The sequence below is a fragment of the Pipistrellus hanaki genome, assembly GCF_964339955.1.
Source record: "Pipistrellus hanaki genome assembly, chromosome: 1".
NCBI classification, from domain to species: Eukaryota; Metazoa; Chordata; class Mammalia; order Chiroptera; family Vespertilionidae; genus Pipistrellus; species Pipistrellus hanaki.
Genome location: NC_140503.1, coordinates 80,186,515 through 80,197,534, shown reverse-complemented (window position 1 = coordinate 80,197,534; position 11,020 = coordinate 80,186,515). Strand labels below are relative to the sequence as shown.

The following is an 11,020-nucleotide window of genomic DNA, read 5'->3' as shown; positions in this document are numbered from 1 at the left end:
AAATTTTACATCACTGTGGCAAAGTGCAATTATACTTGCATTATCATTCATTAAGTTTTACAAATGGATTGGTAAAGATAATCTACGTAGTGTAAGTGCTGCTACTATTGTTATTCACTATAATTATTTTTCCATTCAACCGGTCACTAGAATTAGTGCTCACAGAGATAGACACTAGAATTCTTTGAAGGGTCTAGCAGTGCAGAAATCATATATACCTTTGGCCAAAGAAATATTGGCCAAAGGGCATTTTCAGATAATCAGATTGACTCAACCATGCCAAGCATCATCTCATGATTTTCTTCTTTCATTCTCTCTCCCCCTACCCCTTCTTCTTCTTCTTCTTTTTCTTTAACAAACATTTATAAACACTGATAATTAATTCATCCATTTATTCAACTAATATTTATTGAGTATGCCAGACCTGGTTCTAGGCAGTGGGATTAGTTCAACAGTGGGAATGAAGTAGACAATAATACCTACCCTCAAGAGAGGCCATTCTAGTAGACTGGTTATGTCACATATCTCAACCAGACCATCAGTCCACCTGAGGGCCTGTATCAGACACCCTGTCAGGACTCAGAGCCGGCAATAGGTGAAGAGTGAGAAGAGAAGACCAGGCCTTCAAATACCTAACACCCTCCACTCTCACCAGCACCCCTGCCCTCCTGCCAGGGTCTGACTACATACCAGCAGGTTAAGAAAAATGTTCCCTATTGCTACACTCATTTTCCTATGATGCTTTGGGTTGTGCCACCTCTGGAGTCCCACAGTTCTTGCAGCTGAGGCTGCAGCTCTCTGTCCCAAGCAGCAGACCCCAAACACCAAATACCTGGGATACAGAACTTTTCATGAGGAAAAATCTGAAAATATGAAAAAATTGAGGTTATTTTACATGAAAATCAAGACTCCTGATCTCATTGCGTCCAAACCTGTACCTCCCCAGGAGCTGTGCAATCCAGGAATCCATCCCACACAGGCCACCTCTGCCAAGCTAGAAAAGCATGTCAGCATTGCCTCCAGGGCATGACCGGGGTGACGGATTTTGACCTACTTCATATCCAGGCACCTTCTCTATAGGCTCTTAATGAGTTTTCTTAAACCAGATCTTCTTAGTTTCCCTAAAAAATAAGGAAGGAAACAAGATTCAAAATGATTCATTTAGAAATATCCTTTCATCATGCAATGCTGATTAAAATCACTAATTCCAATGAGAGCAAGTAAGTAGAGGACTACCATTTAACCATTATAAGAGCAGAAACAGAAACTATCTAAAAAAAAATAAAAACTATCCAAATTCTCAGAAAACTGAAAAAAAAAAAAAATGCCATTTTGGCCAGTGATTCAGCCTCTTTCCCTCAAACCATATCTCTTACGGAAAGTAATAAGGGATAAGGAAAATAGATATTTTGAGTTGATTTCTTATTTTCCCTTTCCTCCTGGTGGAGGTGACTACTGAATAGTGAAATAGCCAACAGGTAGGCTGGAAGCCACACAGGAGAGAAGAAGGAGCAAAAGACAGAAATACTCCACAAAATGGGAGCTTGGCCTGAAATAATCTAGAATTCAGTGTATTTCTACTTCAAAAGGTAAGAGAAGAGGCATGGAATATAATAGTTATATTAGCTTAAGTAATGACAGTAATTAATAGCTGCATGCCTCTACTATGCTAGGCCCAGTGCCTGCCAGGTATTTTATATCCATTACCTCTCAGCAATCCTGCAAGGGCAGCATTATTTTTCTTTAAAGGAGAAAAATTAGAGTCCGAGAGAGGGAAGTTAACTTGCCCAGATCCTCGTAGCAAAGTGGCAGAGTCTAGACTGGAGCCCAAACTCAGTGCCCTTCCCTTTCACCACAGGCCTCCTCTGCACCACTTCTTAGAATCCACTGCAAAGCACTACACATTTTCCAAATGGGACTAGATTATGTTATTATGTAATTTAAAACATATTAAATAACATTATAGTGAAGCATGTAGGACATCATTGGCCTCTAGAATACAAAGCTTAGTGTGCAGAAAAATTACCTAGAGAGGTTGTTTAAATTGCATTTTCCTGACTTCCACCTCTAGATGAATGAGATTCAATAGGTCTGGGGTAGGGTCCAGGAATCTACATTTTAGACAGGCATCTGGGTAAGTGACATAGGTGATCTTCACACACACTTGCAAAAAACAATGTCGTAGACCTAACCCCAAATTGCCAATTCTCAATTTACTATTCTCTTATCTTGCCACCTGCTTTATTCTAAGATACTGTATATGGAGCCATGCCAATAAGATAGTAATCTGGTATAGCAGGAGAAAAAAATAGAATAAAATCCTGGTGGAGAGAGGCCACTAACCAGTTGGGTGAACTCAAACACTGTGTTTACCTGTTGAGGGCCTCTGTTTCATTTGTAAAATGAAGAGTTTTTAAAATCACACATCTATGATTTTATTTGGCTAAATAAGCCACTTTTTAAACAATAATGATATATGAAGCCCACGCATTTCAATGGTTAAATGTAAGAAGCAGAGTCTTGCTTTATAAATTGTATTATGTTAACACAGTACCTCCAAATACCATGAGTTTGGGGGAAAGAAATGAGAATCCAAAGATGGAAGCAGGTATAACTTGTTATATATTTAAAACAATTCAATTCAGTTGTTTGCTTAGCAACCAATTTCTTCAATCCAGTAGTTACATCTATACAAAGAATTCTTCAAGTATATAGTATTTCATATCTTAGAAAGCATGTTGTTACACAATCATTCATTCTAATTTTCCATAGCATCTTGAAGTTCAAAGCTACTTTCAGTTTGTTTTCAAAGAACTAAAGATAGCCTTTGATTTACATCAACACACCCTTGAGAACTGAAAACACAGGTTGAGAATTGCTGATTTACATCTTGTTTTAGAATGCCCAAAGTGTAGTGTCAGTGGAGACAAGTTTAACAAGTGAAATGAATCACACAAATGAAGTCACAAGTTACAAACGAGAAGGAAGACCACTGGTAAAATCTATAGCTCTAGCTCAACAAGGAAAATAATCAAGCAAACCTGCTGCACTTTCAGAAAATTGTGTGTATAGTTACCTCCCTTGAAATATTCCTCTTTGCTCTGTGACTTATTAACACCTTCCTAGAAGGCACTAACTTGCTTGCGCAAACAGCCTTGTCTAGCGAATTTGGCTACAGGAAGAGACAAGTAAATGATATATTATGAAGTGGTAAATCTGAATCACCAGAAACAAAAGAAACAACTCACTCAATTACAAACTAAGTTGAGATGCACTAAGAGCCATGTTGAGGGAGACATTAATTTCACATTTAGACAGTGTGTATTATTTTCTCCAGCATTTTGCAATATAATTTAGCAGCTTTTATTTAAAAAGGAACTTTTCTACTTATTTGATGCTAGTTTTAACTCCAAAGCTTTCAATTAAACCATGTTCCCAAAAGGATCATATTAAGTAAACTCAATGCATTCATAATCTTACATAGTCTGTATAACATAGCAATAGAATCACTTAGGGAGGTGCTCTGAAATTATTTTGCATGTTTCATAAAATAAATATACTTTTTCTATGTATTTTTCTAGCTATTTCCTTAGTAAGATCTTGGAGAGCTCATAAACTGACTTTGACTTCTCCAGTTTATGATTTTGCAACATCCAAAAAAGATAAAATGTTTTCTGCTGCAGCTCAGGAGTATAATATTGCTACAGTGTATTTACTTGTATTGCAAGGTAAGCTTAGAAGTTAAAACGAAAAGGTTACTTTTTTAGGTCAAGAATTCGGAGGAAAACAATTTTTTATATTCCATACTAATCTTTAATAAACATTCATAAATGCTATGACCTAAAAAAAACCAAAGTAATTTTTTCTTTTCTTGCTTAAAAAATTCTAGCCAATAACTTCTAAGGCATACATTAACCCAAAATATGAACTTCAGAACCAACCCACTGGTGAGCTTTCAAAGACCAGATGGGCATTAGGCTATGTTAATGCTCAAGCACCTCTCCTTTCCCATTTTACTGCACCTTCTAAAATGAAACACAGTTCTGCGAGCCTGGATGGGGCTGATGGAACTGCAGAGCTCCCTCTACCAAGACCAATGAGAAGAGTAAGGCCCATGGACTAGGAACATCTACCATTAGGACTTTCAGAAGTCACTGGAACACAATTTGGCCTACAAATTTTGCATTTACCTAATTTCTTTGAGGCTTTGGCCCCTTTTAAATAACTTTGGGTATAATTATGGTCTAAGGATATTCTGTCAATGCAGAGGAGAACACAGAGAGATAGGCTTTGTTGGAAATGTGTCTATTTAGTAGCTAAGAGAAGTTTTTCTAGAATTATTGTCTATATCCATTCAGAATTTGGATAGGCAAAATAATTCTCAGTAATAATTCTGAATAATCCTGGTGTCTAAAAGGTCAGAAAAAGGGATATCAAAGTAGATGAAATGAATTAATAATAACGACAGCTAAAAAATTATCAACTAGTAGGCATGAGTGATCTTAGTTAAACCCTACAATAATCGTTTGAGTTAGGTATAATTATATATTTCATTTTACAAATGTGGATACTGATATCCAACGAAGTTAAGCAACTTGCTTAAGGATTCATAGTTGGTAATGGAAGAATAAGAATTTAATCAGGAAGCACGGTTCCAGATCTGACATTTCTAAACAGTATGATATACCGCCTTCAAGAAGGCCTCTTTTGTTTCCATAAAGTCCAGCTCTACAACAGTCAGCTTGTCTCTGCCTACCTGTCATTAGCTGCTAAGGAAATGAGACAATCTCTAAGGTGAGAAGCATCAAATATTCAAATGAGATTTAAATAAGGAACTTACTTTTTCTTTTCTTTCCCCCCCCCTTCCCCCTGCATTGTGCTGTACTAAAGGCAATTTATTTCATTCAATACTACAGAAGCCATACAATTAATTTTGGAATGTGATACTAGCATGGAAGATTTGCCTTATACAATCTATTGTTCTTTTCTATAAAAACTCTGGCATCAAGGACTCAGCATTTAGGGACCTGGATTTATGGCTTCTGTGAACACTCTCAAATAAAGCTCCTCGCAAGGAGTTGGGGAAGATGGGGCAACTCTACCTAGAATTCGTGGAAGTGACTGTGAGACAGATTGAATTCTCACTCTTGTTGCTTTGGCTTGGACAATCTCACTGCCTCGAGGCTCTTGAAAGAAGCTTGTTGCCATCTCTGAGCCTGGGATGCCCAGCAGCACCTCCTCAGAAGTGAGCCCTTACAGCTCACCCCTCACCTCCAGGGACCAGCGCGTTCCTCAGCTTTAGTAGAGATAGAAAGGAATCCCAAGAGCCCCGAGCAATTCCTAACGTATTAGAGTGACAGCTAAACAGTGCACACTATTTTCTTCCCCAATCTTTCTATTCTGAATTGTGGGGTTGGTTATCTGTACTCACATAGATCTCTATGCCTTTGGAAATTGACCAAGTTCTCTTTTCATCCATTTATTCAAAGCTTGTGGTCAAAACAGACAAAGAAATTACTAGAAAAGGTGAAAAGGCCAAGAAGGTTTTAGTAAATTATGTAATGTAGAGGCCTGGTGCACGAATTCGTGCATGGATGAGGTCTGGCCAGCCAGGGTAAGGAGCTGCAGGCTGTTGGCTGGTAGGCTCTACCCCCTGGTCAAACTCCCAGTCGAGGGGACAATTAGCATATGAGCCTCTTATTACATAGGATATTAAATTACCTAAGAGCACAAGTGTCTTTTTAAAAGGTAGCACTCATCGTTTTTTTAAACAGGAGAAAATCAAACTTTTAACACATGCTCATGGGGAATCACATAGGCATGAAACTTGAGCTCTCTTATTGTTTAGACCACGTGTCAAACACAAGGCCCACGGGCCAAATCCAGCCCGCCAGGCCTTGCAATGTGGCCCGCACCGCGCTGTCATCACTGCACTCCACTGTCAGTTTATGACATTGTCAGTTTATGACTGTTCAGTAAACCATTCGGCCCGCGATTTAGGCTGGATTTTAGATTTTGGCCCCTTCTCTGATTGAGTTCGACACCCCTAGTTTAGACACAAGTTCCTCCTATATTTTACAAAACATTTAATTATTTCCTTACCTGGCAATGGTGTTCCTTGACCCTGTGGTCAAATAAGGAGGTTGGGCAGATGTTACTTCAATTTAAATGGATTTTTGTGTCATTAAAAGGAATGTTTGCTCTGTCTAAGAAGAGTATTGACTATAAAAGTCGCAGGCTCCTGACCATTTCCTGTGGGACTTTTCCACTGTCCTTCCAATTAGTCAGCCAATGTGATGTTTCACTAAACACGATCATTTATTTTTCTCTGGAGGGTTGCCTTCTATTCTGTTCTAGAAAGATGATCCTGGAAAAGAAAGCTTCCTATACCCCTCAGTGCAATATTTATGATTACTTGCAGCCCATCATAATGAATGACAAAAGAAAACGCATTCAGTCTCCTTGCTCTTCTCATATAAAAAAGCATTGGTTTCAGTTTGAGTCCCAGCCAACCTCCATTGTTTAGGCAATAATTAGTCAAATTATACCAATCACCAACAATCATAACAGAAATTATGTCATTGTAATTTAGACCAATGACCTTGAACTTACAAAAATAGAATGTGCTGTATTTAATTGTATGATGTGACACTACAATTCTATACCTATAAACTCAAGGTTTTTATGTTAATTAATTTACAATACCTTACTCACTTTTATTTCTGAAAGTGACAAAATTATGTAAGTTCCACAAAATATCCAAATAGCATCTTATTTCAAAAGAATGAATCCGTATTAAAAATAAAACAAGATCTTCCCTCTCATATAAATAATGAATCCATACATTTCAGAAATCCAAATGGACTTTGCAGCAAACATGTTTAAATTGAACTGCTTGAGGGAATTGGTCTAATATAAATTATTGAATGATTAAAACAAATTGACATCTTTTCTAATCAAAGAAATGCTGAATCTGTTCAGTACTCACTGTCAGCAGAGTTCCTCTTAAGACACGGAATGGGTAATGCACACAAAAACAAACAAGCTGGATGCTTCATTCACATCAACAGAGCGAAGAATAAGAGACTCTTCCAGCACAGTAGGCAAATTTTCCCTTTAATAAGCAGCCAGGAAAAAGCAATATTTCAATGTTTGCTTTCCTTCCTCTGAGAGAGGAGGTTTCACTATGACTTATTTTACTTCCTTTTCATCCTGTCCTATTTTCTTGGCTCTCACAGACAGCTCCAGTAGCAACACGACAATACCACTTTGCACTTGCCGAAAGCGCCTTTTCTCTGAAACTCTAAGCTACGGTCTATGCGAGGAGAGTATAAAACAGGGGAAACGATGCAAACATTGAAGTTCATCCTCTCGTGCAAACATTTTGAGAGACCAAGATCCTTCTTAACCCTAGACTGGGAACGAGAGACACCAAAACAAACCTTATTCCTCCAAAGCTCATGCTTAGCATCCTTGAGGGCCTTGGCAAGATTTGCCATTATCTCAAGTTCTTTCTCTCACATACAATAAAGCAATGCCATTTTAATTGTGAGGACGTGAAGAGTAACTAGATTGCATTTTCTAAAAGAAAACTTGGAAAACAACAGATTCTTAAATTCTAAAAATAAGCTTAAAGCGGGTGCCTACAGCATATCAGTCTTGAAAGCATTTTTTTTTAGAGAAGAAAAATACATTTCTTTCTATTTTTTTTTTAATGAAAAAACTTACTTGTCCAGGGATGAAACATCTCAAAATAATAATAAAAAAAAAGTGCTTCAGAATAAAACTTATCAAAAGTTTGTTGATACTCTCTCTTTGAGCCCATATGTATGCATGGCTCCTTTAGTCTATATCTATCTACACAACTGTTTTTTAAAATTTATCTTTATTGTTGAAAGTATAACAGATGTCCCCTTTAAAATATTTTTAATGGAAGAAAAAAATTATTTACAAACATCAGAGATCTGTTATATTTTAAGGTTACTACTGTAAGTCAGAGATTTTAGACTTTCCAGATCCTGGTAATAATATGATTATCTCAATATTCATGCAAAAGCATTTCAAAAAATTCTACATCTATTCATGATACTTTTATTTTCATTTATTTATTTATTTATTTTAAAATATATTTTATTGATTTTGTACAGAGAGGAAGGGAGAGAGATAGAGAGTTAGAAAACATTGATGAGAGAGAGTCAGCTGCTTCTTGTACACCCCGTACTGGGGATATGCCCGCAACCAAGGTACATGCCCTTGACCGGAATTGAACCCGGGACCTTTCAGTCCCCGAGCTGATGCTCTATCCATTGAGCCAAACCAGTTTCGGCTATACATGATACTTTTAGCAAGTTAGGAAATGAAGGGACATTCCTTAACCTAATAATGGGCATCTACAATAAAACAAAAACTAACATCAAAGCCAGCAGTGAAGACTTCACTAAGATAGGAGCGAGGTAAGGATAGATGCTCTCATCACTCCTATTCAACATCATACTGAAGGTGCTGATAATGCAATAGGGCAAGAAAAAAAAAAAAAGAATAGAGGGGGCATAGAGATCAGAAAAAATAAATAAATATTTTCTATTTAAAGATTAAAAAAAATACAACTAAAGATACTTAACAACATTATTCATTAGGGACATTCAAATCAAAACCACCTTTATATACCACTACACTAGTATACATAATTGAGTGGCTTAAAACAACTGATCATACTAAATACTGATCAGGATGTGGAGCAACTAGAACCCTTATACTTGTTAGTGGAAATGCAAATGTGAAACAGGTGCTCAGAAAAACAATTTGGCATTATAAGAAAAACAAAAATTTTCTTACAAATATGTATTTAACATATGATTCAATAATTACATTCACAGTAATTACTTTAGAGAAATGAAAACTTATTACTAATGGCTTTATTCAGGTTGCTAAAAACTTGAGACAACCCAAATATCCTTCTGGTAAGAAGAAACAAACTGTAGTACATCAATACAAAGAAATATTACTCAGCAATAAAAAGAAATACTACTCATACACGCAGAAACATAGATGGATCTCAGATGCCTTATGTTAAGTGAAAGAAGCCAGACTCAAAAGGCTACAATCTCTAGAATTTCAATTATGACATTCCAGGAATGACAAATTATAGAAACAGAAAACAGATCAGTGGTCACCTGGGGTTGGGGATGAGAGTAAGAAAAGAGGTTTATTTTTTGAGGGTGACAGAACTCTTCAGTATCTTGATTGTACCGGTGGCTATATGACAATATGTATTAGTCAAAACTCATAGAACAGGCTCTGGCTGGTGTGGCTCAATTGGTTGAACACAGTCCCATGTACCAAGAGGTCACTAGTTCAATTATCGGTTGAATGCCTGAATTTCGGGCTCAATCCTTGGCAGGGAGCATGCATAAGGCAGCCGATGGATGTTTCTCTCCCTCTCCCTTCCTCTCTCTCTAGGAAAAAAAAAATCAATAATAATATATTAAAAAGAAAACTCTAGAACAGTACATCAAAAGTGTTTATTTTACTGTAGTTAAATATGGTAAACTTAAAACATGAATTAACACATATAAATACAAACATAAAAAGGATATGTAACAAAATACTGATGGTGATTATTTCTTAGATGTGCTATCATGGGTAATTTTAATTTTCTTGTCTTTTTCTGAAATTTAAAAATTATCCCCAATCAATATATCTTAATTTTGTTTCTGGGAGGAAATAAAATTGCATTTCTTTCATCTGTTGAATGTGAACCTCCAGACCTAGATAAGGCTGCAACTAACTCTTGAAGGCCTCTGTGATTCCAGTCTTCCTTTCTGTCCTTTGTTCTTTTAAAAAATATATATTTTATTAATTTTTTTACAGAGAGGAAGGGAGAGGGATAGAGGGTTAGAAATATCAATCAACTGCTTTCTGAACACCCCTACTGGGGATGTGCCCAAAACCAAGGTACATGCCCTTGGCTAGAATCGAACCTTCAGTCTGCAGGCCCATGGTCTATCCCAGAGGTTCCCAAACTTGTTTGTGCCGTAGACCCCTTGCCATGTTTTTCGGTTTTGGGTAGACCCCCTACTTACCTGATATTGATTTTTTTGTAAATTTCTAACTGTAGTGAAGTTTAGTGTTAAAAACTTGAAATAAAAGCACACGTTAAGTTTTATACATTTATTTATTGAATTTAAATTAAAACTACTCAAAATAAAATTTTGTATCTGTTATATAAAATATACGTAACATAAAATTTAATAAAAAATAATGTACCTACTTTTCTCCGGCATTCTCAAACAAAATAACACTGATTCACTATAATTTGTATGATAAACTACCAGTTTATATTTTTTTAAATGTTTTCTCAGCACTTTCCTATTCAAGATTCAGGAAACGAATGAACGTATTTTTCTCACATTCATATTTATAGAGTGACGAATTGAACAAGTCGGTGCAAGTTCGCAAAGCTTTGAGACAAAAATTGGCAAGAATGTTTACTGCACGTATGCTTGTAACAAGATGATACTGGTATATCATTATGTGCAGGTTTTTATCCTACAACTTACACAATTTTATAAACATATATAATAAATTTTTTACTTCATAGGTACTTTTATAAATAATTTATATGTTTTTATATTATAAGATAATATGATGTAAGTAAATAGGTACTATCAGTGTATGTTGAGATCCACTATCGTGGACCCCCATTTTCATTTCATGGACCCCCAAATTTTTTTTTCGCTGACGTAGACCCCTTGCAGGTTGTCATAGACCCCTGGGGGTCGATATAGACCACTTTGGGAATCACTGGTCTATCCACTGAGCCAAACCGGTCAGGGCTGTCCTTTGTTCTTTATGATAGTTTCAATATGTCAATCATCACTTTAAGAAGCTGCAGTAGTTGCCTACTACCCACCCAAGCAAGCCCTAACTTCTTGTCTGCCTTCGGAGTCTATTTCTGGTGTAATAAGATTAGGCAAAGATTTTTTGAGCCTCTATTATGTGCCAGGCACTAGTGGGTGCT

The 11,020-nt window shown here is 36.5% G+C and overlaps 1 long non-coding RNA gene across 1 annotated transcript in view; it reads right to left on the bottom strand.

Annotated features, from left to right (window-relative positions):
* Positions 1-1,066: 1,066 nt before the first annotated feature.
* The window catches only part of LOC311618111, a 144,015-nt gene continuing 134,061 nt past the window's right edge, over positions 1,067-11,020 (bottom strand). Inside the window, exon 3 of the long non-coding RNA XR_014794238.1 lies at positions 1,067-1,121. This is a non-coding gene — a long non-coding RNA (uncharacterized lncRNA). The remainder of the gene's footprint in view (positions 1,122-11,020) is intronic.